Source organism: Haliaeetus albicilla, chromosome 21 (assembly GCF_947461875.1).
Source record: "Haliaeetus albicilla chromosome 21, bHalAlb1.1, whole genome shotgun sequence".
Lineage (NCBI taxonomy): Eukaryota > Metazoa > Chordata > Aves > Accipitriformes > Accipitridae > Haliaeetus > Haliaeetus albicilla.
Genome location: NC_091503.1, coordinates 18,837,838 through 18,864,817, shown reverse-complemented (window position 1 = coordinate 18,864,817; position 26,980 = coordinate 18,837,838). Strand labels below are relative to the sequence as shown.

The 26,980-nt window shown below is 42.8% G+C and overlaps 1 protein-coding gene across 4 annotated transcripts in view; it reads left to right on the top strand.

The window, feature by feature from the left end:
- The window catches only part of GFOD1 (Gfo/Idh/MocA-like oxidoreductase domain containing 1), a 75,367-nt gene that overhangs the window by 11,576 nt on the left and 36,811 nt on the right, over positions 1–26,980 (top strand). Inside the window, exon 1 of one of the 4 annotated variants that reach the window (XM_069809118.1) lies at positions 6,409–6,519. The exons of the other annotated variants lie outside the window; for them this stretch is intronic. The gene's annotated coding sequence lies outside the window, so the exon portion shown is untranslated. Of the gene's footprint in view, positions 1–6,408; positions 6,520–26,980 lie in introns of those variants that run through there. 4 annotated transcript variants of the gene reach the window in all.

Sequence of the window (26,980 nt, the reverse complement as noted above, 5' to 3'; positions counted from 1 at the left end):
TGGATGGTGATCATGGTAAATGCATCGGAGCTGCTGGAAGAGGATGGATCCCTGTTGCTCTGGTTGGGACTCTTCCCCAGGTGGCTGTGCAGGTGGTCTAAAACCAGGGTGGGAAGAGAGGAGTGGGGACAGTGCAGGGAAACCTGAATCCCAGTTGAAAATAAGCTCTACGCTCCTCTTGTTGGTTTCCCTTTTTAATGTGTACAGGGCAGCTTGTGAAGGAATTGCAAGGATGGTTGGAGGAGACTCCCTTCTCCAGGGAAGGTTCATGTCTGGGATTGAGTGATCTGATGCTGTGTCGAGTTTGAGGATTGTATCTGGCACTGAATATTTTCATGCATTATTAATGCCAGTAATCATCTTTCCAGTGCTGGAGCTTTATTTAACAGATGCTACTAAAAAAAAAAAAGATCATATTAAGCCAGCTTGCCATGAGCAGTGATGGCTCAGCAGCTGGGAGACTTGTGTATTTATTTTTAATAAAGTATGGAGTTTCTCTTTAGTATATGTTATGGCCTTCTGCACACTGGGAATCCCCATTCTTTAGCAAATGGTCAGGGCCTTTCTGGGCTGACTGGAGCAACTAACTTTTTGGAAGACAGACAATAGCATACACATATGTAATGGTTGCAAATACAACCTTGAGCATCAGCTTAAGCCAATGTGAGCAAGTTCAGATTTGCAGCTGCTGTTAGGAGGTCCTCAAATGTAAAAGGATACCTAATTTCAGGTCTGGGCATTTTTTCAGCCCTGTAGAGTACTTGCCTAGGGCCTCCTGCATCGGGAAGAATCATCTGAGAGCGCTGGGCGAAAGCGAGTAGGGTGCTGGTAGTTGCTGGAGCTGTTACGTACTGTCTCAGCATAATTGTGCTTACAGGGAATTTGTGCTAGATGGAATCACACTGGGGCCACATATGATGTCTTTCCCTGTTTGGTTACATCTGCATTTTGGTACGTTTCACCAAGTTACATCTGCATTTTGGTACGTTTCACCAAGTTGGTTAAATAGGCGGGGTATTTGAAAACAATTCCTTCGCTTGGTGCTCAAAAGAAAATTGCAGGGTGATGCTCAAACCACTGAATCAGATTTTGGCAGATCATTAAAGGCTCCCTTGAAGAGTCTTAAATGCAATGCAACATGCGTGATATTAACTGCCCGTGTAAGCTCTTCAGTGTAATGAACAAGGAGTGGATTTTGAGGCTTTTGCTTACTTTGGGGAGGAATTACTCATGTCCTTTCACTGAAGGGGTTGCATCAAGGAATTAACAGCACAGGAGATGCCTCTGCTGTAAGGTTAATTTAATAGCATAGAAGTATAAGAAACTTTTTTTGTTCCTAAAGAATATATATTTTACCAAGGCACTGACAGGATGTGGCTTTGGCCCTCTATTTGAGGACTGTGTGTTTTCAGAGTCCTCCTAGCTGTCCTGATTAAAGTTTCCTGGTCACAAGTGTCATATGTTTGCACCACAGCTCTGGAGCAGGTCAAGGATGATGGATATTTCTAGGTTTTTCTAACTGTCTGTCTGGTCTAAGTACACTAGCCTAAATTACATGTGGACTATGTGGTGCTTACAGCTGAGAACTCTGAGTGTAGGAACCAAGCAGATCATATGGATTATACTCTCATGATTGTAATGAGTGTAAATAGAATCATAGAATCATTTAGGTTGGAAAAGACCTTCAAGATCGAGTCCAACCATCAACCATGCCCACTAAACCATGTCCTGAAGTACCCCGTCTACTCGCATTTTGAATACCTCCAGGGAGATGGTGACTCAACCACTTCCCTGGACGGCCTATTCCAATGCCTGACAACCCTCTAAATATATGTATATATTCTTCATCCGTGTATCAAAAATCTCTAGAACAAACTTCCGATGGGCTTGTGCTGTGGCAATAGGATTGTGAAGCTGCTACAACTGTTAATGCAGGAAGAACTAAGAGTATCATATTCTTCAAGTCTTGCCAGCAAATAAAAATATATGAATTTGCAATTTAATATTGTTCACGGAATAGATATCTCTAGTAATAAGATTACCTTTTCAGTCTTTCCTTTCCATCTTTTTCTCTCTATCTGTTCTTATCTCACCTGGTACAGTAAAGCCTGTTAGGGCCCAAAACTAATATTAGGGAAAATAAAAGTGTGGGTAATTGTGCTACTTCAATTTGTTCACAGCAAACAGTGGGTGTAGTTTCTTGGGGGGCGGGGGGGGGAAATGGCCACAGAGAAAGAGAAGTCAGAAAATTAGCTTCAGACTAAGATAGACTTTGTAGCTCTGATTGGAGAACTGTGTACCATGAGCCTCTGTTCTGATTTAATGCAGCTGTGCTGTCCCAGTATCCAAACCTGTAATTATAAGACTGAGACATGGATTGATGTGGATAGTAGTTAGGATATTAATTAAAATACTGTGGATGATGTGGGGAACAACATGTCTTATGTGCTTTATTTAATGACACTTGAGAATAATTCATTCAAAATGCCGTGAGTTGTCAATCTTGGGTCTTGTTTCTTCTTCTTCCAAGCAACTGTAAATTGCCTCACAGAGTGCAAGATAGTGGAAATTCAGGGCCCTAAGACAAAACAAGGTATTTATAGTCAATTGTTCATTTTGGTAGGTTGTCTTTTTTTTTTTTAAACTACTTTCAGCCTGTTGCTTTTCAGACATGCAAGCCAGAAAAAAGACATGCATGGAGTAATCTAAGATTTACCTCTAGATTTCCTAGAAGAATTTAATCTTTTGTGTTCATGCTGATATCATACTTGCTGTGTGTTCATGCAACTCAAACTCTTTCCCACAAAAATATGGATGCAGCTGGTCGTCTTCATTCCTCCTTGGGATTAAATTACACAGAGGTGAAGCAGGTGAAGAATGCTTTGGGCAGCTGGGGACAGGAGTCCGTGTGTCTCTGCTTCCCAGTTTCACAAATCCTATAGCCCTTACTGCAGCTGTGAAAATCCTTTTCTTCTGTGCTTTTTCACATGTCTCACAAGAAGTTTTACAATGACAGGAAAACTCTCAATGGTGTTGATAGCTGCAGGTGTTGGAGCCCATTGATTTGAAGCACAGCAACAGTGGTGAGTGATCAGAGGCAGCATTAGCTTGCAGGGCTCTTCCAGAAAGTGAGGTGTTGTTTGCATTAGGGGAGGAAGACAGAGGTGGATGTGTTGTAAAGTCTTGCCAGTCCTCACCTCAGGTGTGTTGCACACTCTTGTCCTTGTGGACTGCATCAGTAGAGCAGTGGGTGTTTTGGGTTAAGTGTAGGATGGAGGTTATCTACCTGGGAGGATAACCTGGGTAGGACCCCTAGGCAGCTCGTCCCTGTCTCTTTTGGTGAAAAGCAGCAGAACAGATGCAGCAGTTGTCTTATAGGCAGTCAGTTTGTCAGCTATCAGTGCAGAGTTGACTTTTACTTGGTGGGAGGCACCTGGGAAGACTCAAGCAGATTTGCTTTCAAGGTCAAGTGCTAAAAGATGCACAGCCCTGAAGAACTCTCTGTCTCTGAAGTTTTTGGTCATTCAAAATCTTCCAAATCTGGCGCACAAGAGTTTGATCAGTATTAGGAGTGTGTCAGGGCTCCCAGGCGTGACCCTGAATGAACTTCCATGTGCCTGAAACCTGAAGACTTGAAAGCCTTCTGATTTGCTACTGGCAGAAAGTCATCTGTTTGAAGTTGCTTTCTGTCTAGCAGTTATTGTTTTGTCCAAAACTCCCAAAGAAACTGGTCTACTGACCAGTGCAACGTTACAAGAAAAGGGAAGCCAAACCCATTTGCCTGTATTGTCTCGGCACTTCTGTGAGATTGAAAAAAGTGGCCAGACAAATTTTTTTTTAAAACAAGTAATTTTTTTTAATTTGTGGTGTAGTGTTTGCTTTATGGCTGATGCCTTGTTGCCAGGTTTCATCTTGGAGCAGTATTTATGGTTAAGCTGTAAATACTGGGAGTGGGATGAAGAGCATGGAATTCATGATGGAAGTGTGCAGTGGGCCATAGCTGTGCTGTGCTGCCACTGCTGCCCGCACAGCAGCAAACTAGTCAAATTGAAGAATGTCATATTGCTTTCTGTCTGGCTGATTTTCTTACGTTTGGTGGCTTGCATTTGGCTTGTTACCTTCATTTAGAAGCAGTGCCAAAAAAGGAGACTTATGAGGGGGGGAGTAGCGTGGGCTGTCGAGTGGTTGAAGTCCTGGATTAGGGATAGAAACCACCTAAGTCTTCCCTCTGCCCCCCTCTTTACAGGAGCCAGACGCTTGCTGCAGGTTCCTTGAATATAACAGCAATGTGGCAAGCCATGCCCAGCTTTGTGCGGAAGCCTCGTGTTGAAAAGGCATACCGTTCTTTGCCATTTCTTGTCTCTGAAAATGCATGCTCGAAAACACTAGATAACATTTGCCTGGAAGAAGAGGATGTGTTTCAGTGAAATGATAAGCGGGGAGGGACTGCTCTCAGGGGCCTGAGCATGAGACACCTCCCTCGTTCGCAAAATAGATGAATACAGAAAGTGGAAAAGCACCCGTGATGCTGACAAATTTGGCCCGAGGAAACCAGCTGAATAAAGGGCTGGCAGGGGAGGGGATGGGAGGGAGCCAGAGCAGGAGGGAGCGAGTGTTTAATGCAGCAGGCTGTGCTGCCGTGACCGGGCTTGCAAAAAAACGGAAGGGGAAGGAGGGTGTAGCTTGGTGGTTGTGGCTGTGACTCTCAAACTCCCTGCCTGCTCTCCCTCTCGCCAGCTGTGGGCTGCGTTCCCCATCTCTCTCCCGCTGCCAGGCTGTGGGCTGCTTCCCTGGGAAGGACTGGGCAGCAGGTGCCCCCGGGGTGTGCTGTGGGGGCTGCCGTGGTGGTGGGGTCCCCGGTGGGAAGATGCAGCTGGGAGGAGAGGGCTGAGGCAGGACCTGGAGTAAGGTTTGCACTGGGAAAGGGTGAACCGGGAGGCACGCTGGGTGGGGGGAAGGAAGATGACGTTGGCTTCGGTGGGAGCTGTAACATCTCCAACACTAAGATGCAGTGAATTAATGAAGCCTCTGTGGAAGTGAAAGTGCGAGCCGTACCCTTTGGTGGTGGAAAAGGTTAAACAAAGAAACATGTTCCCCTTACTGTCTTTTCTTCAAACTAGCTTGAACTTCCCAGAGAAAGATGCTGTCAGGGCACTCTCCCTGTGGAGATGAACTTCATAGATCAAGACTCCTGAGTGGAGAAACAAAGCAACCTATCTGGCACCACTGACTCCACACTGAGTTACCAAGCAGTGTTCTGGTCAGGCAGAAAATGCTTTGGGCACCAAATGCAGCAGCTTACTGAGCACATTGCTGTAGTGGTCAAGTATGGAAAGTTAGCCTTCCTTTTGAAGAATAAGAAGGCAAAGAGAAGTTAAGCACAGTTACAGTTTTTTGTTGGTTAAAGAGAGGTGGTGAATAGTTGTTTCAGCACCAACAAGCCATGGGACATTTGATAAGAGCCTTGTTGGGTAACTTTTTTGCCAAACACAGTTAAGGTCTGTTTGAAGTGACCTGTGATGTGTCTGCATGTGGAATAGCCTCGTGTACTTTCAAGTGTGTGAGCTGTCTTCTTCCCAAGTTCGTTCTGAAACACACCGTACATGGGCAGCCAGTGTCACCTAGCCAGAAATCAACCTGTGTGTAGAAATGGGTAAAAGTCTGTTTAAAAATCTGGACTTTGATTATTTTTCGGGGTGGGGGGGTGAGGGCCTCCAAGACAAAGCTTTCCTCCCATGCTCTGGGAAGGGGACAGTGCTGGTCAGAGCTGTCAGGGCTTGCTCTTGGTTGTTACACGCAGCTCTGTGTTGCAACCCTGCCATCTGCCTTCTTTTGCTGATGCCACCCAGCTCTTCTTAGCAAGGGCCCGTAAAGATAAATATGTATTAGCCTGACCTGCATTGTGATGCTGTCTGATGTGGCAGTGGTTCACCTGCAGTGTATTTCAGTTGTGCAGCAAGCATTATGGTTAGGTGGCACAAACTTATTTGTTGTCATGTTGGAATGGAATGAAATGCCCAAATGGTAAAAAGATGCTGTTAACAGCATCCCTGCAGCCGCCTGTATTGTTAAGACACAGGCTGAACTTTCCTAATGCATGCGATACCTGAGCATACTCCTGGCAGCCCCAAGAGGCCCCAGCCAGTGGCCTGTAGGGAGCAAATTTCATGTGGGTGTCTTCAGAGTGATCTGTGACTGCCAGGCCCAGGTGGAGAAGGATGGCAAACTAAATAGGGCTTTTATCTGCTCAGCATTGTTTCTTCTGGGTCAGGCGAGGCTTAAGATTATTCTTTGGCTACATGTGCAGGGCTTTGCATCTGGAAGGGTGGGAGAGGGGAGGAAGAAGGATGTCTAGGTCCTAATGAATCCTTGAAGCTCTTGTTAATTGTCAGTGTCCAGAGTGGGAATGCATGACAGAAATCCTCTGCTTTCTCTTTTTCCGGGGCAGTGTTTCTGCTTTGTGGATTAAAGGGTATGGCTTCAACCAAAAAATACCAGCCGAAACACAGCTATGAGGAGGTGAGTGATGCTTCATCTTAAGGGTTAAAGGTACAGTACAGCAGTGTTATTCAACCTGAGGTCTGCGAGATAACAGTCTGCAGATACATAACTTCACCTAAATGCAGGCAGTCAATCCACAAGGGGTAAAAATGCGATAAATTAGTATTTCAGGCTTAACTTAGTGTTTATATGGTTGCAAATGAGACAAATGGAGGACTAAGATACAAGACAGCTCCCTTTTTTTTTGTGGGTTTTTTTTGTTTTGTTTTCTTTTCTCCAGAAAAGCTTGGTGGTCTTTGGATTAAAATTGTTGAGAACATTTTGCTTGTAAGTTACAGCTAATTGCTGTCCATCTCTCACCCAGTTCAGAGCCCACACTGGCACATGTCTGAAGACCAGGCTTGAAATGGAGAGCTAAGGGAGCTGTCACTGGGACTTGCTTGACTTGGCCTAATGAACAGTTTAGCCTTTTCCTAACATGGCTATTTCTGGGGTTTGCATGACTTTGTGTAGTTGAGCTATGTTTTTCTTCTCCTGGCTTCTTTTTATCCAAGCTTTTCTCATGTGAAATATTTTGGATTAGATGAGATTTACAAGGAGGAGTTGACATTACATTTCAAGGTTTGCTTCTGCTATTGCATTGGCTTACTGACATCATATCCCCTGGGGTCAAACCTCTGGGCTGAGAGCCAGTATTTAAAAAGATTTTTTTGCAGGGTAGAGGAATATTTTGTAATTTCTCCCCGCTGTGAGTTCACCCTCTCCCTCTTGCGCTGCTTGTTCATTATTTCAGGTTCCTCCTCTACAAAATGGAAGAAAAGGCTGTTTTAGCCCTTATTGTGATACTTTGTGCTTAACCATCTGCTTAGAAGGCATTGATGGTACTACATGCAGCTTGATCTTCTCCTGACTCATTTCTGAATTGCTGGTACATCCCTGTATGCTGTTAAGCCATCTTTGAACCTTACTGTGTCACAGCAGTATGCATGAGGAGTAAATCTACTGAAGTCAGACAAGTAGTACCAGCGTGAAACTGGAGTGACCAGAAAATCATGTCTCCTTTCTTCCGGATTATGTGTAGCAGTGAGGAGTGAAAGCCTCAAGTGAGCAGAGAGAATTTCGAAAGCAGCTTTTTGATTTGTCTACCAAAGAGACTGGCCAAGTATACTGAAAATAATTTCAGAGACCACAAGCTGATTTGAAGTGGGTCCCTGGAGTTGCATAAACAGACGGTGCATTATTCATGAACTAGCTGAGCGTTCGCCCTCCTCCAGCGGACTGGGACATGAAGAAATGTGCTTGCTTGCTTTCACCTGGTTGACTGGCCTTCTGGGAAGGGTCTACTCTTTGCAGAGTGGAGCAGAGAGCAGAGAAGGCTGCTGATATAATTAGGCTGATTTGCACTGTGACTTAGGAGCAGTTACAGGAAGCCGGTATGAATTCACTTATGACTTGTTATTACTATGTTTGCCAGACAGTAGTCAATGGGGATCAAAAGTTTGAGGCACACAAAAGTAGTGCAAAAGGGAAAGAGTGCCCAGGCACAAGCGTACCTGTGCACTAACCCTGTGGGCTCGAACACATCTCATCCTTGTGCCTCCTGTTGCAGGAAACAAAAATAACAGTAATTTTCATTAGAAGCTGTTAATTGTGGCCTCCTCCGGTGTATTTCTGAATCATAACCTTGTAGAAAGCATACCTCACCCAGCAGGAATTCAGCAAATCCAATAACAGGCTTATGATGCTGGATCTGGTGTGAGATGTTTCAGCTCAGCTGACCGTAACCTGGCCCGGGAGCAGAGGGCTGTCCTTGTTCGTACCCACAGCTATGATGTTCATGTGGGATGTGTTTGTGGAAGAACTGGGTGTTGTGCATGGTTTCTTGTGACAGGATGCTTGCATCTTGTCACAAGGGAGTTAAGTAGTCACAGAAACATGGACTTGGAGCAGTTGAGGTGGCCACAAAAAAGATACTGGTCAGTGGCCATTGCCATTTCCCTCATGCTGTGTTTTCATTCCTGCGAGCTCCACTGCTGACTACTTCCTTGGTATCTGTCCTTCTCTCTGATTTTAATCCAGCAACAATGTGAAAACGACATTTTCTTCCTTTCCCATCCTCCACTGCTTACTTTACCATCTAAGCACTGAGGCTACAACAGTTGTAATGTTCATTTACCATGAGTGAAACCTACTAAAAATACTATGATCAGACAGAGAGCAGATTAATGCTGTCACTTGTATGTATTCTACCAGGTTTTATTTAGCGTTACGTGTGTAGTGGTGGATATTTAGCTGGCACAGATGTGCAATGATGTTCTTAGTCCCAGGACTGCCCTTTCTTGTAATAGTCATAGTTCATTACCAAGAAATAAGAGTGTTCAGAGGGAGAGAGCTGGCATAATCATGGCATACTGGAAGAACTGGTCGTATTACATTTTTGCAATAAGCTGCTGTGGATTCATCATGGAAACAACTACTCAGGTTTGGGTTTGTCTCTGATGGACAGACTCTCTTATTGCATCATACATTCATAGCCATTTGAGATAGACAAAGCTGTTGAGGTCACCTAGGCGATCTCCAGCACAGAGTTTTCCCTACAGCATATTTTTGTGATATATCTACTATTAAATATTTTCCCTGGTGAGGATTCCACCATCTTTCCTGGAATGCTGTAGTTCAGATTGAGATCTCTGCTGGAAGAGGTAGCTTTGTAGTCAGGCTATATTGTCCTTCCTTAAGTCAATCACATTGTTTTCATGCAACTTGAACTTTTAATACCTTAATGAGTTCCCTTCAGTCCTTTATGTACCATTCTCTGGATTGACATCTACCTCTATTAGAGACTTCTGCGTTAGTGTGTTATACCTATCTTTCAGTGTGATTGTTGAGATTATCTCAGTTTACTAATGATTCGCATCATCTTTTGAACTGCATTCAGATGTCATTAAAATGGGTTGGAGGATTAGACCATTTGGATAGAAAAGCTTGGAGTTGGATAATCCCCCAAACTGGTTTCCAATTTAAGTCGTATCCAAATGGTGTAGTAAAAACAGAAAAGCTGCTTTCACGATGCTGTGGTCAGAGTCCATCTTCTGGTGTGTAGTCAAAGATGACCCATCAGAGGATATTAACCATTTAAAGCCTGCAAAGACAATGCTGAAAATGTCAGCAGTCACTATTGTAGAGCTGGATGGATCAGAGAGAAGCAGGACAAGAAAATTGTAATGTGTTTTCCCAGACCTTTTGGAACGACTGCATTACGAAGGGGTTGTGTTTTCACTCTGTGCTGCTACAAGCAGTCTGCAGGATGTGATGTGCTTTCACGCTGCACTGTATGAAGGCAGTCTGCATGATGATGCTGGATCTGGCATGCCTGTTGATCACAGCCATGTCAGATAGGTAGACACTGGCTGTGATTTGTTTGTTTGTTTGTTTTTTTTCCCCCCAGCTTTTCAGTGAGCAGCTCAGTCTACTCGTTGCAAGCCTGCCAGCAGATCTTGCCATTCAAGTGGGTGATGTTCTAGCATTATTTGAGAGCTAGCAAAAAAGGGTGATGATCAGATGCAGCCAGTTAAAAACTAGCATATGCTTTACAGGAACATTTGTTCTGTTTCCTGAGCTGAAGCTGAAATTTCACAGCATCAAGGCAGAACAGTCTCACAGGGGGGATAGTGGCCTTTTGGAAAGCTTACTTAAATATTGGATGCACTGAGAGGGCACGTAAGCTCCATATTAAGAAACTCAAGGATTTTGCTATATTAGGAAATCCAGGGGTGGACACGGCCTTTTGGATGTAGAGGTCTTGTTAGTGAACATGTTGAGGGTGTTACAGAAATACAGCCAAAGTGGATGGGATTACGTTAAATGTTAGTATGGCAGTATTAGACCCTGGGGTGTCTCCCAGGTGTACTCCCCAGGTTGCATCGAACACATTATAAAATATATGTAAGGTTGTAGCTGAGGCACTACCCTGTGGTGGGAGAGGTTCCCTCCAAAGAGCCCCCCTTGGATGCTCTGGAGCTTTGTGGGACAGTTTCTTCTGTCTCTGTAAGGTGCTGTGGGAGACCAATCTCATAACTTAACAAAGTTAGGTTACCCATTCTGTGTCAATGACCTCAGCTGGCAACTGCCTTCCTCTCAGAAGGGTGGCTGAGGGCTGAATGAGCATGGAAGGGGAAACCCTTGTACTTTCAGATATTGGGCCCTTCAGGATTGGTTGCACTGATGTGAGTGCTGTGGAAAAAATTGTAGCTGCTGTTTTGTTCAGGAGCAGGATATGAGTCTCCAAGGACATCAGTCTCATGCTTCCACCAGCCTTAAATTCACAGAACAGTAAAATGCAATTGTTGTATTATGAGACCCAAATGTAATACATGAAGAATGTGTGGCGCATTAAATCCATCTGGTTCGTACAGAAACTCATGTATAATTTACAGTCTTTGTAAATATGTCAGCTTAATGCCTCTCTGGCACCTATCAGCAAGGCTCTGTCTCCCTTGGGTTAGCCAGACCTGACAGTTTCTGAAACCAGACCCTGAATTGTATGACAGTTGGTGCTGAACTGTGAACATTACTGAGTAACAACTAGTTTTAAGTTCAGGAAAAAAAAGTTCTTACAATCAAAGCCATTTTTTGAAGTTCTTCATTGTCTCCTTAGTACAATTATAAATCTTCATCCTTGTTATGATAGAGAAAGCCTTTACTTTTTTAGTAGAGCAGGGTTCCATCTAAGCATGTACACCAGCACCAAGCTTTGGCTATCCTTCCCTGCAACACATATAATTTCTTGATGTTGGTGGATTGAAGTTACTAGTCATCTGATAGTTCTTTCAGACATTTATTTGTAGTTTAATTAATATGTATGATATTTTCCTTCAGACTGTAACTTATATGCAGGCTTCTGAATAGGAGTTGCTTGCTAATACATGGCAGTGCACAAGGCACCGAAACGTGCCATGCGGCTCTTGGTGACTGGTATGATGCATGTCTGGTTTTCATTAACTGAATTGCCTGTATTCTGTGGACAAATTCAGCTGCACTTACGTAAAGCCTGTGAGAGTGCACGATCTGGTGTGTTTGCTGCTTGCAAGCACTCCTTTCATTGAGAGCATTGGTCTTTTTAAGTAATCCGTAGACAGCAGCAGGTTGGTTCAGTTGCTGCTACTCAAAGGCGGAAAAAATTAATTCCCAGATGTACCATAGGCACTATGAAAATAATGTAAAATAACAACACATTTTAATCTGGCTCAGAGATGCTGAAAACTGAGGGCTGTTGGGCTGTAAATTGCTAAAACATGGTCCATGGGATGCTAATGTAGCCTGGGCTAGAGCCAAAGTCCATAGAAGTCTAAAGAAGTTGTCCAGTGAATTTAGCCTGCTTTGGCCTTGGTCCTCGGATGAGATTTTCAGCAGCAGTGGGCAGTGCTCAACTCCATTGACCCTAACTCCAGGGGGAGCAGAGAACCCAGGGCTGAGCTTTCCTGGCTTGCTAGGTTTAACACCATCTTTAGAGTGATTTAAAAGCACTGAGGGGAGGAAAAATATTCAAGTCAGTATATATTCTCTCAAGAGCTGGTTTTACAAGTGACTTAAACTCAGCTATAAAGCTCTCTTTACCACGTGGCCCATCTGAATTATTTTCCTCCATGCAGATGTGCCAAACTAGGGGCAGTGAAAGGTGAATCTGCATTGCTGAGCACAGCTTTTTGGCTGGAGCTGGGAGCCCTCTTGGAGAAATTTAATGATTGTCTGAGAAGGGAGGTAGAGCAAGAGATTCTAACATCTGGAAGCCCTCTGAGGGCACATCTCTTTAAACTCTACTCCTTTTCCTGAGCTCTGGTTTCTTCTGCCGTCTTCAAACTGCCATTTATCATATTTCAACAGCCAGTAGAAGTTGTGTGGTAGCCTTCATACCCTGTTGTAGGGTTTCATGGTAGTTTTTTTTATTCTTTCTTGAATTCCTATAATTCCTTTCATTAGGAAACGAAACAAAACGTATCTATAATAAAAACAAAGAGCAAGTCGTCCTGCAAATACAACAGGAAAAAAGCTGGCTGCTCTTTCCCACTGAGGCTATCTGAATCAAGCAGCCTTTCCCCTATCACCTTCAAAGCCCTTGATTTAAGGAAGGAGAGTGATTACTCAATCATTTAGGATAATGGCTATTTACTCTTGGAAACAATGGACTTGATGAACCGCGAAAAATGACCTAATTTTCAGAAGTGCATTTGCCTTGGAGCAAACTAGCTGGGTTTGGGATGGAAGTGCGCACATTATCTTCATGAGGTGGTAAAAAGTGACCTTTTGTTCTGAGATAAATCACTGATGATTTTTTTTTTTATCTTGAGGACTCACATGGCCCCAAGCATGGAAGTGTCAGGCTAGAAAACAGTACTAGCATTTAAAGTAATGAGCACAGAATAAAAAAATACTTAAAACCTTATAATGATTACAAGTTCTCAGGCTTACCTGAGACAGCTTGCTAGGTTTTCCTGTGATGACTTTGCATATGCTAAATGTATGTCTTTGCTCTGTCTGTAGTAGTATTTTGCCATGTATTCATCAATATGTGGAAAGCAACTCCTCCTGTTTCATAGACTCACAGAATGGTTTGGCTTGGAAAGGACCTTTAAAGATCACCTAGTCCAACTCTCCTGCCACGGGCAGGGACATCTTTCACTAGACCAGGTTGCTCAAAGCCCATCCAACCTGTCCTTGAACGCTTCCAGTGATGGGGCATCCACATTTATATGTTTAGACCATCCATTTAAGTTAGCGTAGTTAAAATGTGCCGGGACCTGTGTAAGCAAGGATAATAGAGTGTTAGTGTGCTAATTAGTGTATTCTTAAAAATTAGGGAATACTGCTGGGCTTCCTGCATAAGCTGGATTGAGTTTTATAAACTGGAGGTGATGGAATAGCAGAATTATTCCCATTCCTCTCTCAATGTTCCTGGTAGTCCTTTCCAACCCATGTGCCTGGGGAGCTTGAAAGACATGTATAATATCTACTGCCTGGGCTGAAATGGTGACTACTGCTCTGTTTTGAGCAGTTTTGGAGTTCATATGAATTTATTTCTCAGAGTGTAGTCTGAGATTCAGTCCTGATTTCAAGACTGGGAGTAAATGCCACAGAAAACTCAGATGAAGCAAGTGTTTTGGCCTGTCAGAAGGGGTCCTGACAGAGTGCTTATCAGAGGCGCAGATGTGCATGGCAGAGACTTTGGATGACAAGATCCTGTTGCTGTTCGTGATGGCTGCTGTGCAATAATCACTAACAGCTGCATGTAAGCCTAATGAAGAAGTATTAATAACAAACTGTGCAATGGCAAGCAGAAAATTCACACAGGAAAATAGAACTGGAAAAAAACAATCAGTTTTGAGCCTGGGTAAATGACTCTGTAGGCAAGGGCCTTGTCAAAAGCCCTATGCGAAAGCACCACAAAAATTGATGTAATCGGAGTAATCCAAGTTTTATGTGCATTTGATAAAACAGGGTGGCTATACCTTTGCCTTTGGCAATTTAGTTTTGCAAGTTTAGGCCCACTGCATTTTATGAAACTCCAAACTTGCCTTTTGATGCCCTTGTATCTTCCTCTTGCCTGTGCATGCTTTCTCCCGTGATCTCCAGAGGCATTTCTTGTCAGAGACAGATGGACATGCTATTGTTGCCTTTGGTTGGCCTCTACTAGAGTACACAAACCCTAGCAATGATACAATGTGAAATTTGTGATCCTTGTTTGAAGCTGAATTCTCTGTCAGTGCCCATACTGAGCTCTGTAGGGGAGGTTGTGATTAGGTATTTTGGTCTTGGACTCTTCGCTTGTTAGCAGTTTTTCCATAAAATACCCAATGATTTTACTGATGTTTATTTGCCTGAAACTGAGGTAGAATATAAGGATATGAATCTCATTTACACTACTGCTCTTCTTCCTACTGTAAAAATGCTTTAAAATGCTCACCCTATGAAGTATACAAACACTTCATGGCTGCTTTAGACTTAGGAGAAATGGAGTAAAGGGGCCTCTGGATAGGTAAGAGTCAGGCTCATAATCCTTAATATCTCTGAAGGGGGTTGTTCTCTTGGCATCTGATACCATGTTCCAATTTATAGGGAATTGTGTTATTCAGCTAGCATTGCAAGCTTAACTCCATCAGCTGTGTAAACTTTTGGTATAGGGACAGGGTCATCATTCAGTGCTTGTAGCCTGAATGAGTGAAGCCTCCCCACTTCTGCTGCTGTCTTTGCCCTCCAAGAGACATGTGAGAGACTTTGGCAGAGCCCAGATTATTTTTTTAGATCAATTTTAGATCATGTCAGCATTTAGTGCCCTTTTGCTATTGTTTAGTTCAAGTGGAATATGCGATCCAGCTCATCTTCCTACAGTATATGGTCTTCTGCCACACCCGTGATCCCTCCAATGTGCTAATGAACTTCAGCAAATAAATGCTTGTTCTTCCCTGGTTAAACACAAGAATTAGATGATTAATAGAAGTATGTATATTGACAGTTTCATTTCACACATAGGTTCCTAAGAGCCTCATGCTGAATCAAAGGAATGATTCTAAACTACAATATGGCCAATTTGGTTGACAAAAAAAGCATTTTATAAAAGCAGTAACTTTGTGATCTCTCTCTAGAAAATACAAATGTGTATACAGAAAAGGAGAGCATCACCCCTTAAGAATTGCATGCACTTTCTGAGTACATTTTAGACAGTTTTACTGCAAATGCTTTATTTTATTGGCAGTGTGCAGTTATGGTGGTTGAAGGTGATCTAAGGTCTATAGAAAGACACAGTATTTTGTATTTGACCAACTGATGAAGTCGGGGGGGGGAACCACCTTTCAAGCACACAAATCTTTCTTTGGATTTTTTTTTTATTTGAGTGTTAGAGGAGCCTTAATGGGTGAGACAGACATGCTGAAATTTCAGCAGACTTCCTGTTCTTTAGTTTTATTTTGCATTCTGGGCAATGAACCATGCTAAAGCTCTTTCCACTTCACTGGTGCGTGCTGGAAAAGTGTAACTGAGAGCTTATGTAGTTTTGAGCAGACGCTGCAGTAAAATTCCCTTCTGACCCTTTTTGCCATTCAGGCTTTTGCCGATGCTGCTAAGTCACCTAAAAGGCTGGATTAAGAGTATCTTGCACAGTCAGAGCTGGTTAATCTGTGCTTGGTTTATGTGTCTGGAGAAGCAAAAAGTTCTCGTTGATGATGGGTTACGCTGTTGACATGTGTGCCATTGTCTTGTTTTAGGAGCTTCTTGTACTATAGATTTGACCACATTTGAATGTGGTTCCATCCTTTCAATATGTGCAGAAGACAAAGATGATTTTCTCTATACTTCAGGCAGGAGAAATGGCTCTCACATCACAAGCATTCTGGACCATAGCAGCAGAGGGCCCAGGCTTTCAAGTACAGAAGGTGGGAGCACAACAAGAACAGGAGCAAAACTGGGGTGAGAGTCAGTTTTCTGCTCTGGCAGCTCAAAACTGACCACAAATACGAAGATGTCTAGTTGGTGCCCTGTAACCTAGCCAGGTTGGCGATCAGCAACAGTGAAGCTGGAGTAGCACAGACACCACAACACCCTGTGTAAAGTCACCAGGCATCCTTTGGACTGTGACAGTCCATGCTGCTGTGATTTCATTGCTGTTGCTGCTAGAGTAAAACTCACTCAAGTGTGTCAGCATGTGCAGCAGTCGTGTTCTGCCTGCAGTGCAGACACGACTTCAGATAACAGTGGTAAGGTGTTGGCTCCATGGTTCTGAGGGAATCATCAAGCATGACTCCAGACACTGCTACAACTGCTCACCTTTAAATGGGGACAAAACTTAAAATAAAGTAGATTAAAGGTGGGAATCCCCATGCAGGCTTTCTCGATCATTCTTATTCAGGGTCGTGATTCCATATGATGATGATATATATATATGAGTTTGACTTAATGGGCTAAACTCAGGCTTGACTTTTACTTGTTAAGCTATTATGAAACCTGAAATAGTTATACTAACAAAACAATACTGGTGCAGCTATATAGTTATAAAGATGGTTTACACCAGTGTAGTTTCTTCCTGTAAGAAGAGTGGAATAAGCTATTCTAAAATAAAGCATGATACAGATATAACTGTTTTCACAACAGATGGACTGGGTAATCTGTGAGTGCTAGGGAAAGGTTTTAAGGATGACTCCAGAGTTTAGACTATAATTGTTTCCCATTTCTGTGGGCGGCTACTAATAAGCTAAATTTGGATACTTGTATTCTAAAATATTTTACTTAAAAATTCCAGATTTACATTCAAATAGCAAAAATAGCAAAAGTAGTGGTGTATTTTGTTTGCTCACTTCTATCTCTTGGCTCTTTTGGTACACAGACTACTTGTATCCAGAACAAGTGAAGATACATGTGGCCATATATTAGATCTGCACTGTGTTACCATACATTACATGGTGCATATGTACAACACACGTTATGTTACATGTTACCATACCGTAGGACATATCTGGCACATGAGCAGGACTCCACTGTGCTAGGCACTGTATGAGCACAGAGCAGAAAGCTGATTCTGTCTAATAAGCTTTTCATCTTAATAGAAATCAATATGTAACAGATGGATATAGATGGTACATGGAGGAGTGCAGAGAAGACAAGACATAATATTTTTCATGAGCCAGATGTCAGTTCTGATATAGGTGGCACTGAAAAGTTGACACAAAAAAAACTGGAGGAGATGAGCAGTAGCGGTAGGAAAGGCAGGATGAAGGAAAGCACAAGAATGCTTTTTGGAAAATCTGATAGTTGGGTGATAGCGGAAGGCTGCATGAGATGATCAGAAGCAGGAATTGATGCCTCAGTAGCAAGTGAGGAATGACAGATAGGGTGAGGGTAAGTGATGGAAAGTCTTGATCCAAAGATAAGCTTATGCTGAAAGCCTTGAAACCAGAGATAAGTTTGATGCAAGAATGTGTGGAGACAGCTGGTGAAGACAGTGGTGAGTGAGGTGATAGTGACAGGCTTGGACTGTGCTCTTAGCCAAAGCCTTCTGGGTGGGAGAGAACAAGCTTCCCTCTTTTGGGACTGGAGGAAATGATGTTGGAGTCATGGAGACGCTCGGTGCCAGATGCCTGAGAAAGGAAGAACTGCAGAGATGCCATGTAAAAAGTATGTGCGGGACGTTCTGCCTAGCCCCCGGATTAACACAGGCTAAAATGAGTTGTGAATTCAAAGTGCGTTATCTGTTACTAACGACTCTGCTTGCAGGTAGCTCTGTTTGGGAACAACAGACCCATTTTTCTGTTTAGCTTAACTCTTTTCAAGTGAAACTGCAAAGAGGCATGTTTCTGGTCTGGAAGAAAAGTGTCTTCCTGCAGAGTTGAGGAAATCAGGAGAAGCTATTAGGATAAGCTCTGTCTCAGCAATACCTTCAGCATAATCCAGATTTGTAGACCTAAAATAAGTGCATATCCAAGATGACAGGTAGTGATACGTGGCTGAGCTGTGTTGTCCCCAGGTTGAAAAGCAAGAGGAGGCAAAATTTGATGTGAAGTGAAACATTCCCTTTTACTGTGCTTGAGCTGAAGGCTAGATGTTTTGGATGTGCTGCCCAAAAGACAGGCCAAGAATTTACTGAGTGCTGAAAGTGAGAAGCCTGGAAATAGTCGTACAACTGTGTGTCATTAGTTCACATACAGCTGAAACTGCTGATAAAATTATCCTGAGATAAGATGCAGAGGGGGAAGAAAAGCTGATCAGAATATTGTATGTAACAGGACCACAGAACATGGGAGAGAGTGTTAAGTTGAGCATGAGCAAAACAGGAGAAATCAGGTTAGGACAGAGTCATAAAAATTATGGCTTTTACATGTCCTGAGGGACAACCTGAATGATTGTATTAATACTATTGTAGTATTGTAAGGTCACATCAGTGATGCTGGATGTGATATGATTAATATTGTTACAGTGTTTGTGTAATAAGGAATATAAGCAATCAATGGTTACATTAGCATTCTAATCTTGGCAAACAATTGAATTAGCATCGTGTGTGACAGTAACGAGACGAACCTTATATGATGATTAATTGCTCAGTGCCAGCACTGCTGCTCAGTTATGGAAGAATGCAATGTTTGGGTTTTTTTTAATTCTGTGAAAGATTTCAACAGTAACAGAAATGGGTTTGATGTTGTAGATGGATTTTTTTTTTTTTCCTGTCCTCCTAAACTCAGTATTTTGGGGAGGGGATTCAGCAACCAAACTGTGGCTAATGGGGTACTTTTGGTTCTGATTACGTTGCAGATGTCTTGCAACTAGCTGAGTTCTTTGATTGCTGAAACTTGAAAGGACAAAGGAGGGTAGGAGCAAGGAAGGCTATTTGCTGAAGACTGAAACATATGTACCTTTTTCACAATGTAAAACCTGGAACATTTTTACCAAGAGCAGTCTTTTGCTAAGGAAATGCAATTTTAGTGTAAAAGCCATCTTTCATACTGAAGCAGTAAATAAGCAGATGTTTTGAAAAAATTATTTTCAATAAGCCTACACCCAGTTAAAGTACAAGCTTGGCTCTATTTCTCTTTTCAGGCTTAGTAGTAGAGTGCTGGTGGTGTCTGTGATGCTATAACTTCCTTCATACGGGACACTGAACAGAGTGCAGCAGCAAGACTTATCCTGGGTTTTTCTTGGAGGCTGGGGACTGAGGGATGTAAAAGAGCACAGGTGGCCCAGCAAAGAGTTGGGAATCTGGTGTGGGAGTCATTGTGTGACAGCAGAAATGTAAGACCATCCTGGGCTGTGACAGGGAACCTTGATGTGTATGGTGTCCATGGGGAACACAGGGCCATGTGTCTCAGCTGTATGTGATCACTGAGGACTTCTCGCTGGTATGGCAACATGAGGATTTTTTGGTAGATGGCCCCTATGTCCCATTTGTCCCGAAGTTTAAACAATTTTTGGAGGGATCTGTGGTGTTTTTACTCTAGCTCTTTTTTCCTTGTTGGAAGCAAATCCACCTCCTGCTGGAATGACTGAAGGGAAAAAAAAAAAAACAACCAAACACCCCAACCCCCCAAACCACTGTCAAGGTAATAATTGCTGTGATCCCCTCCTTTCTGAGCCTCTTTTCCCCTATGTTTTCTGTGGTCTTGCATTTAGGCATCCCACCTGCTCCTGTAATCAATGGGAATTTCTGCCCTTAAGACCTGAGCAATGTAGCACTGTTTTGTTACCCTGTGATTTAATTAAATATTAAAATTTCCAAGGAGTGAATAATCTGTTAGTCAAATATAAACTATAAACATGGCTTGATTCACTATTTTGCATGTCTGTTTTGTGCAAAGCAGGCATAAAGCTGCTGCCATTTTGATGGGATAGTGGTTTGTGCTCTGCTTGATCCCTGTGCTGGTACACAGACCAGTATGGTATATAGTATAATCCAGTTGTTAAAGATGGATATGGATGAGTTCCAGAAACAAAGCTGGAGCAGAAACAGAGGATCATATTTAGAGATCCACATAGCATATCAAAGTTAGTAGATGGTGATTTGCACAAGGAACCTCTCATCTTGGATGATCCTGTAATTGCTGCTGGATTTTGCCTTGGCTTTGCAAGAGTGATCAAGATCTGTTAGGTTTATTAATACCAAATTAGGAATGCTAATGCTAGGTTACCTTACTGCTGTTTCTAATGGGCTTGGCGTAATTCAGTGCAATCACTGGCACTCATAGGTGTGACACTTCGATTCTTATTTTCCTTCCTCTTTCTAACAACCTTTGCCATGTTCCTCCTCAGCTTGTGACATCAAACTGGTCATAGTCATAGGGCTTTTGACTATTTTTGCTCAGAGTACTGAGAGTTGTGTTCCAGTTTATTTTTATTTTTTAAAGATAAAAAGAAAGGGAAGCGGTTGAATGCTGTTCTCTTTACTGGAGATGTGTTCTTGTCTGGGCAAAAAGGTTTGTGGTCCTTTCGGGAAGCATTGAGACTGAGTTCACAAGATATGCTCCTGGGAACTTGTTCGGCAGCTGGATCTCCTCTGCCTTTGTAAACCTTACAGAAAGTACTTCTGAACAACTGATTATCACAGAAATTGCTGACTGGTCAAGAAGGAGGAGCAATTGGCTTTGGGAAAGCAGTTATTGATCCATAAAAGCAGAATAATTGCAACAAGCAGTAATTAGTGAAATCAAATTTCACTCTGCATTAACTGTCCTTGCATATTTATTATACTGCAGTTGTTGGCTATTTGCCATGTAATTTTGTCACTGGTCTACCATTGATAATGCAGTTTTAAATGCATTGGTAACAAACTGGTCAAGTCATTAAACTTCAGCATCCGTTGCTCAGCCTTGCTTTGCAGTGCCATGGTAACTTGCTGTTAGTCAAGCTTTTGCGAAACTTTGGCAGTGATTCTTGCAGACTATGACAGTGGCACCACGTTATGTCCCAAGATTCTCTGAGTCATGTTAAGATTCAGGAAATGGCCATATAAATAGAGTTCTCCAAATAGTACCTTTACATCATCATCATGTGTTTGTAGTCGGAGGATAAATACTTCCTCATTCCAGTGGTGATATCACTTTTCCAGACCCTCTCTAAAACTAAATATAGTCATAGAAAGTGTCTCTGCACATATAAACTAAAGCGGTTGAGTCATTTAAGACCTTGGAGAATTGGAGAGGATATGCTGTATCATACATCACTGACAGTAACACAGGATGGCTTCATTGTAATTGGCAAAAAAGGGAGGTTCGGTCTTCAAGTTGAAGTGTAAGTTTGGAGGTCTGTAGTTCTGTTACATGTGGACTGGCCTTGCACAGATGATTCTGTCTGTCCGTCTGTTGATCGTTAAACTTACAAAATGCTGCCCATCACTGGGACATCTGGGTACCTTCCACCTGGAGGAGGTTGCAGAGTCCCCAGGCAGCTTCGTGGCATTTCTGGTAACTTCCACTTTTACAAGCTAAGCTCCACTGGCAGTAGTATTCCCTTTTGAAGGGAATAGTAAGGAAGAAGGGGGATCCTTTGGGCCTGATTTTCGTGATTGCTGAATACGTACACTCGTTTCATCACGCAAAACTCCTGAAGCAATTGTGCTGCAGGCTTCCACGGCAGGCTCTCATTCAGAATCATCTAAAATCAGTGGCTTCTCCTCAAAGTGTTGACTTCTAATGTTACAGTTTCCCATTCCTTTAAAAAGGCATTGGGTAGGAGTAAGTGGTATTATAGATAGAATAAATTATGATCAAGTGTTTGGGCCCTGTACAAAAGTCAGTAGCATTTGTTAGATCAAAAGAACTAATGAAGGGTCATGTCAATGAGCAATTCTCCTAAGACCTAAACCTTCCATGTTTATAACTGCTCATTCCCCTACCTTAATTCTTCTGTCATTACTGATGATGGTGGATTCTTGCTACCTGTTCTTACAGTGCAATTCAATCTCAGAAGGCAAACAGTAACATCACTTCAGACTGAAAAGGTGGTTCCCTTCCAAACTTTGGTTGTAGAAATACAGGAAGAAAATCACTGTTTAGGCCTGTAATTTGCTAGATGGCTAGGGGAGCTGATAATCTGGAAAGATCGGAGCTCTGCAATGCTGATAGCACTACCATCAAAACCTGGGGAGGAATGCCTTGCTCCACATTGGACTTTCAATTGAGGAAGGCTGTGAAGACAATTTTTTACTTATAAAAGGAGGAGAAGGTAAAAAAACCCTTCCCATTCTGGTACAAAATCATTGGGCTAAACTAATCAGCATGCTCATTTGCCTGTTGATACTCAGAATGCTTTTCTACTCTGCCGCCTTTTCACAGAAATACTGGTGTTTGAACCATTAGAGAAAAAAGGCACGCTAGGTGAGCAGAGAGCATGTTTCCTTGTCATGTGCTTTGTAAATAGGAATACCAAAACCTCTCTTTGTATCTGGCTTCCACAGATTTCTAAATAGTACTTTACAAGATTTGGGGATGGTATTTTGAGAGAATAAATCTCCCTTTAAAAAAGCCCCAGAGAAGTCTGAAGCTTCAAAAGAAAACTTGGGGGGGGGGGGGGGGGATACATCTTTCAATCCTACCTGTAAGCCTCAAAGGGAGCAACTTTTCCTTCCAGCATGCCTTGCAGTCCCTTCAGGTAGTGGATCCCAAATGAAGGCAGAGGCCCTAAACAAGTTGTGCCTGGAAGGAGTGGTGCCGGGAGTCCAGCTGATCAGTGGTGTTTGGGATAGTGAGATGGGCAGAATGGGATATACCACCAAAATCAAGTCGTCTTATCAGAAGAATTGGAGAAAACCACTGCCCTAAGGTTTTTCTCTATACCTGAGGGTGGTAGTCTTCTAATTATATGGTCAGATATACAGAAATGGAAGGCTGCTTCTCAAGTTTTGCACTTCAGCTTGCAGATGTAAGGACAAATATTTGTGGGAAGAACAACAGGCAGGTGATGCTTAAGTCTTTCCAGCAAGAACCGAATTCATCCTGCAGTTACAATTCACACTAAGGTGAATTGCATTTAGTATGAATCTTTCTCGTAATTCATTTGGATCTGGCAAATACATATTTTTTTAAAGCATGTATTTTGATTTATTAGGGCATTTCTGATCTCTCTTTTTTTTTCTACAGACAGCAGGAGCTCATTCACCAATTTCTGAAATGCTGGCCTTTCAGTGCTGAAAGGTGCCTCTTGTCAAGCAGTACAAAGAAGTGCTGCCTATGCTAGCTGAGCCAAGGGAGGGATTTGTACGTTTGCTGTCATTATGGGGAAGTTCATGGGTAGGTAAATGGTAATTTTCCAAACCAGAATTTGGCACAGTAAAATTAATTTTTTCTTCCCCTGGAACAAAAAGATTTAGAGTTGTTACTGGGCATAGTGATTTGTTCTCTCTGAGATCCAGCAGGAAACAAATTGGGGAAAAAGCAAACACAGCAGTGTCTTTGCCTGCAGTTCCCGCTTCTTGCTTGCAGAAGCCTTACCAGTATTTGTGTGTTATCTAGGTGTTGAAGGGAAAATGTCCTCCTCCTCAGCCTTCAGGTTACCCTCTCTCTAGCAATAATTAGTCTTTGCACTGCCTGAAAAAATGTGTGTGAGGCATTAGGTTAGCACTTCAGGTGCAGGAGAGCTTCTTGTGAATTGCCAAGAAATACTCTGTTATAGTAACTAAACAGGGAAATTAATGGTAGCATAAGTTCAGCATTGATGTGTTCAGCTTTGTCTTACAGGGAAGAAATTTTTATTGTTTCCTTGCCAGTACGCTGCCCTCTGACCCAGGTAACACCATAAGCAACTGCTTTATGCTGATGTCTGATCTGTGTCCAGAAGAGATCCGGGGAGGTCAGCGTTCATTTCTTCTATCTTAAGCTAAATTGGGCTGTGCTTACAGCTTTTTGCATTTTAGTGTGTGGCATTCCCCCTTGTATGTACCTTCTCTGTTTCCAAGACATCACTCATAAAAGGAGGCAGCATCTGGCATGAGCTCAAGGAACACAAATATTTAGGGCTTATATTTAGCCCTGTTTCTTTTGGTGTTTGTTTGTTCTTTGGAAGATTTTCTAAGATGCAGGGACAGGCAGGATATAGAAGCATATGATGTGGCCAGCCCTGGATTATGGTATCTTTTGTAAAGCGTTTTAGCCTTTAGTGGCATTCATTCTCTACCCTCCCCTGGCTGTAAGGAGCAGGGAGATTTGCCACAGACCAGGCCAGAATCAGCTTGGTGATCTAAGCAAGTTTGTTATTTATTTTCCTGTAGCATCTGTATGCTCCTTTCAGGGCCAAACCAACTGTATTTGAAGTGTGTTAATATAAATATTCCTTATGACCTTATTGGGTACAAAGACAGGCCAGGAGGAAATTGTAAGTTAAACAAAATTAGTTAAATTTTAGCACTGAAACACATATCCTGATGCCGGAAGAAAGAAATGGAGGGAAACTTTCCAGCCATTCTTGTGGCATAGTTTTATCATTAGAGCATTTTGGGGGCAGTGCATTTGGAAGAGTCTGCGAAGCAAAGCAGAACTAAATTACTTATCACCTCATATCCATGCAGACAGTATGTGCTAAATCATCAGGAGATATCTTCTCCCTGTATTTCCAACTAGAGCAGCCTCAGTGTGAGCCCTGCATGCTTCCAGCAAGAGACTTCTGCGAGCAAACCACAGAACAAAACAGCTGAAGAGCCCCTTTCTCCATGCAGCTTTTGGGGAGAATCTTTTGTTTAAACAAAAGGAACTGAGCCAGTAGTGTCTGGAAGTACGCGGGCTTCCTGCTGAGATGTAAATCACTTTTGATTCTGTCTGGAAGATAGATTCTGGGAACACAAATGAGTGACTTGGGGAGCCGAGAGATGGGAAGAGTTGTTGGTGACAACCTTTACATGGTGTGAGAGGGTGGTGGCTCTCTTTATACCCTGACAGTGCTCCAAAAGGAAGGAGAAGGGTCTCGTCCTGCTACTGAAGGGGCACAATCTCCTTGGAATTGAGTCAAGTTTGGAAAAAAAACAAGTTAAAAGGTTTGCCCTTGGCTGGTGTTTTTGGGTTACCAACTATTATACTTGCACTGTGTTAGCACGTGGGAGCCGAATGTGAACTTGGTGTACCCTGTAAACATGGAGCAAGAAAGTAGCTCCTTCCTTAGACGGCTCACAATGTTATTTGTCACATTTCTGTGTTATTTTTAAGATGGCTTTCTTGCCAATGTTGCTGTGTGAAAACCCTGCACAAGCTTTTGGGAGACAGGCTGATAATGCATGCAGTGGCCTCGGATGCAGTAACAGCAAATGGGAGGAACAAAAAAGAAGGGAAAAAACTTGTATAATCATTTTTTCCTTTTTTCCCCCGAAGTATAGCACAGAAGGTTTCAGGTATCAGTGATGATGACAGCAGTGGGTCACCACTTCTTCAGGCAGAAGTGGTAACTTTCTGTATGCCGGAAAAAAGCCTGGACTTCGTGGCAGTCCTGCCCGGGGTCCTCTGGCCGAGGAAGCTGCCAGTCAGGGTGGGATTTGGTAGGCAAGCAGGAGCACATGCAGTGCTGGTTCCCTGAACAGGGTGTGCTAATTCTGCGTGACCAGTGGGTGCATCTGTGCTAGCCCTAATGTAGTCAGAGCAGGTAGTAACATCAGTAAGACATAGTTGCGTGGGCTTCATTCAGCCCAGGGTATCAGGTAATGGATATATGCACTGGGCACCTAAGTAGGCTTGTAGTACCAAGTAGGTACCCTTGTTGCTACCTGTGATGAAGCTTGCTATGGCTTCTTCAGCTGGCAAGTTCAAAGCCTGCGTGAAGGTGGCTGCGCGAAGTCCAGTTACGCTTTGGATGCTGTGTAGACACACTAAGAGGATGGTGCCTGCGCAGAAGGGTGCAGGTGTGGTGGTAGTAGAGAGAGGCTACAGCAGTAGTATCAGGAGAGGCAGTGGAAAGTCTCTTTGCTGTTCTGCCTTCCTTACTAGGTAGGATAAAACTAACTTAAGAACAACTATGTTTGCTGCAAAGGGACCTCCTGTGGATTTATTTTGGAAACCCTGATGTTTCTCTGCCTAGAGCAAAGTAAAAAAGCTTTTAAATGTAAACATACACCCTGTCCCCTCTCTTCACTTTATTCTTTTGTAATAGTCGGCTAATTTTCTTACTGACAATATGAAGCTACAGTAGGCTGTGACCCTTTAGTGTAAATCAGGAGTAATCCCAACGAAGTCATTGGTATTTCCCTGGTGTCCAAGGAACTTAGGGAGCCTAAGAGGCTAATTACAAAAGGCGTTATGTATTTTAACTTGCTCTTGAAGGGAGTGGCCACATTCTTGTTGTCTTTGCCAGTGTGACACCAGGGAAAGTACAGTGGTGTGACCAAGGAGACAATAAATGAAAGGGACTTGACCTTGGTTTGGTATTGCAAGTGCCAAACTTTTTGAAACATGAGTTGCTTTATAAAAAAATCTTACTGGCTTTGCAAGTGGATTTGAGCTGGCTGAGGGGTGTTTTAGCTATGTAGTAAGTGACAAACTTTCCTAACTTCAGGGTAGGACTCTGTCCTGGTTTGGGGAGTGTTCCCACACAACAGCACAAGGCTGCTGGCTCCATTTTAAATAACCCTCTCTACTGCCCAAAATAATGAGGTGTTTCTTCAGTCATTCTTACTGTAACACATGAAAGCAAGTACAAGTGAATAATCCATGGAGGTTTAAGATGCCCCAAGCAAGGATGAATCAGTTTTGTAGGTCACGCTCTCCTCACTGAGGGTTCAGAAGTCTATCTTGTTCTTTGCTGAGGCTTGGGATCATACTGGATTTGATAGTAAAGTTTGTTGTCATGAACAATCAGCTTCACGTGAATGTTCGTATCACTAGTACACAGAAAACAAGAAGCAAGACTGAAAGGTGATTTTTTTTCCCAATATTTAAGCTGAAGTTCACTTGTTCTTTTGCAGTCAATTGGACTCCCGCTGACCTATTTCTGTGCCCCTAACAGTGTGCCAAAAGATTAGACGCAGGTGAAAGAT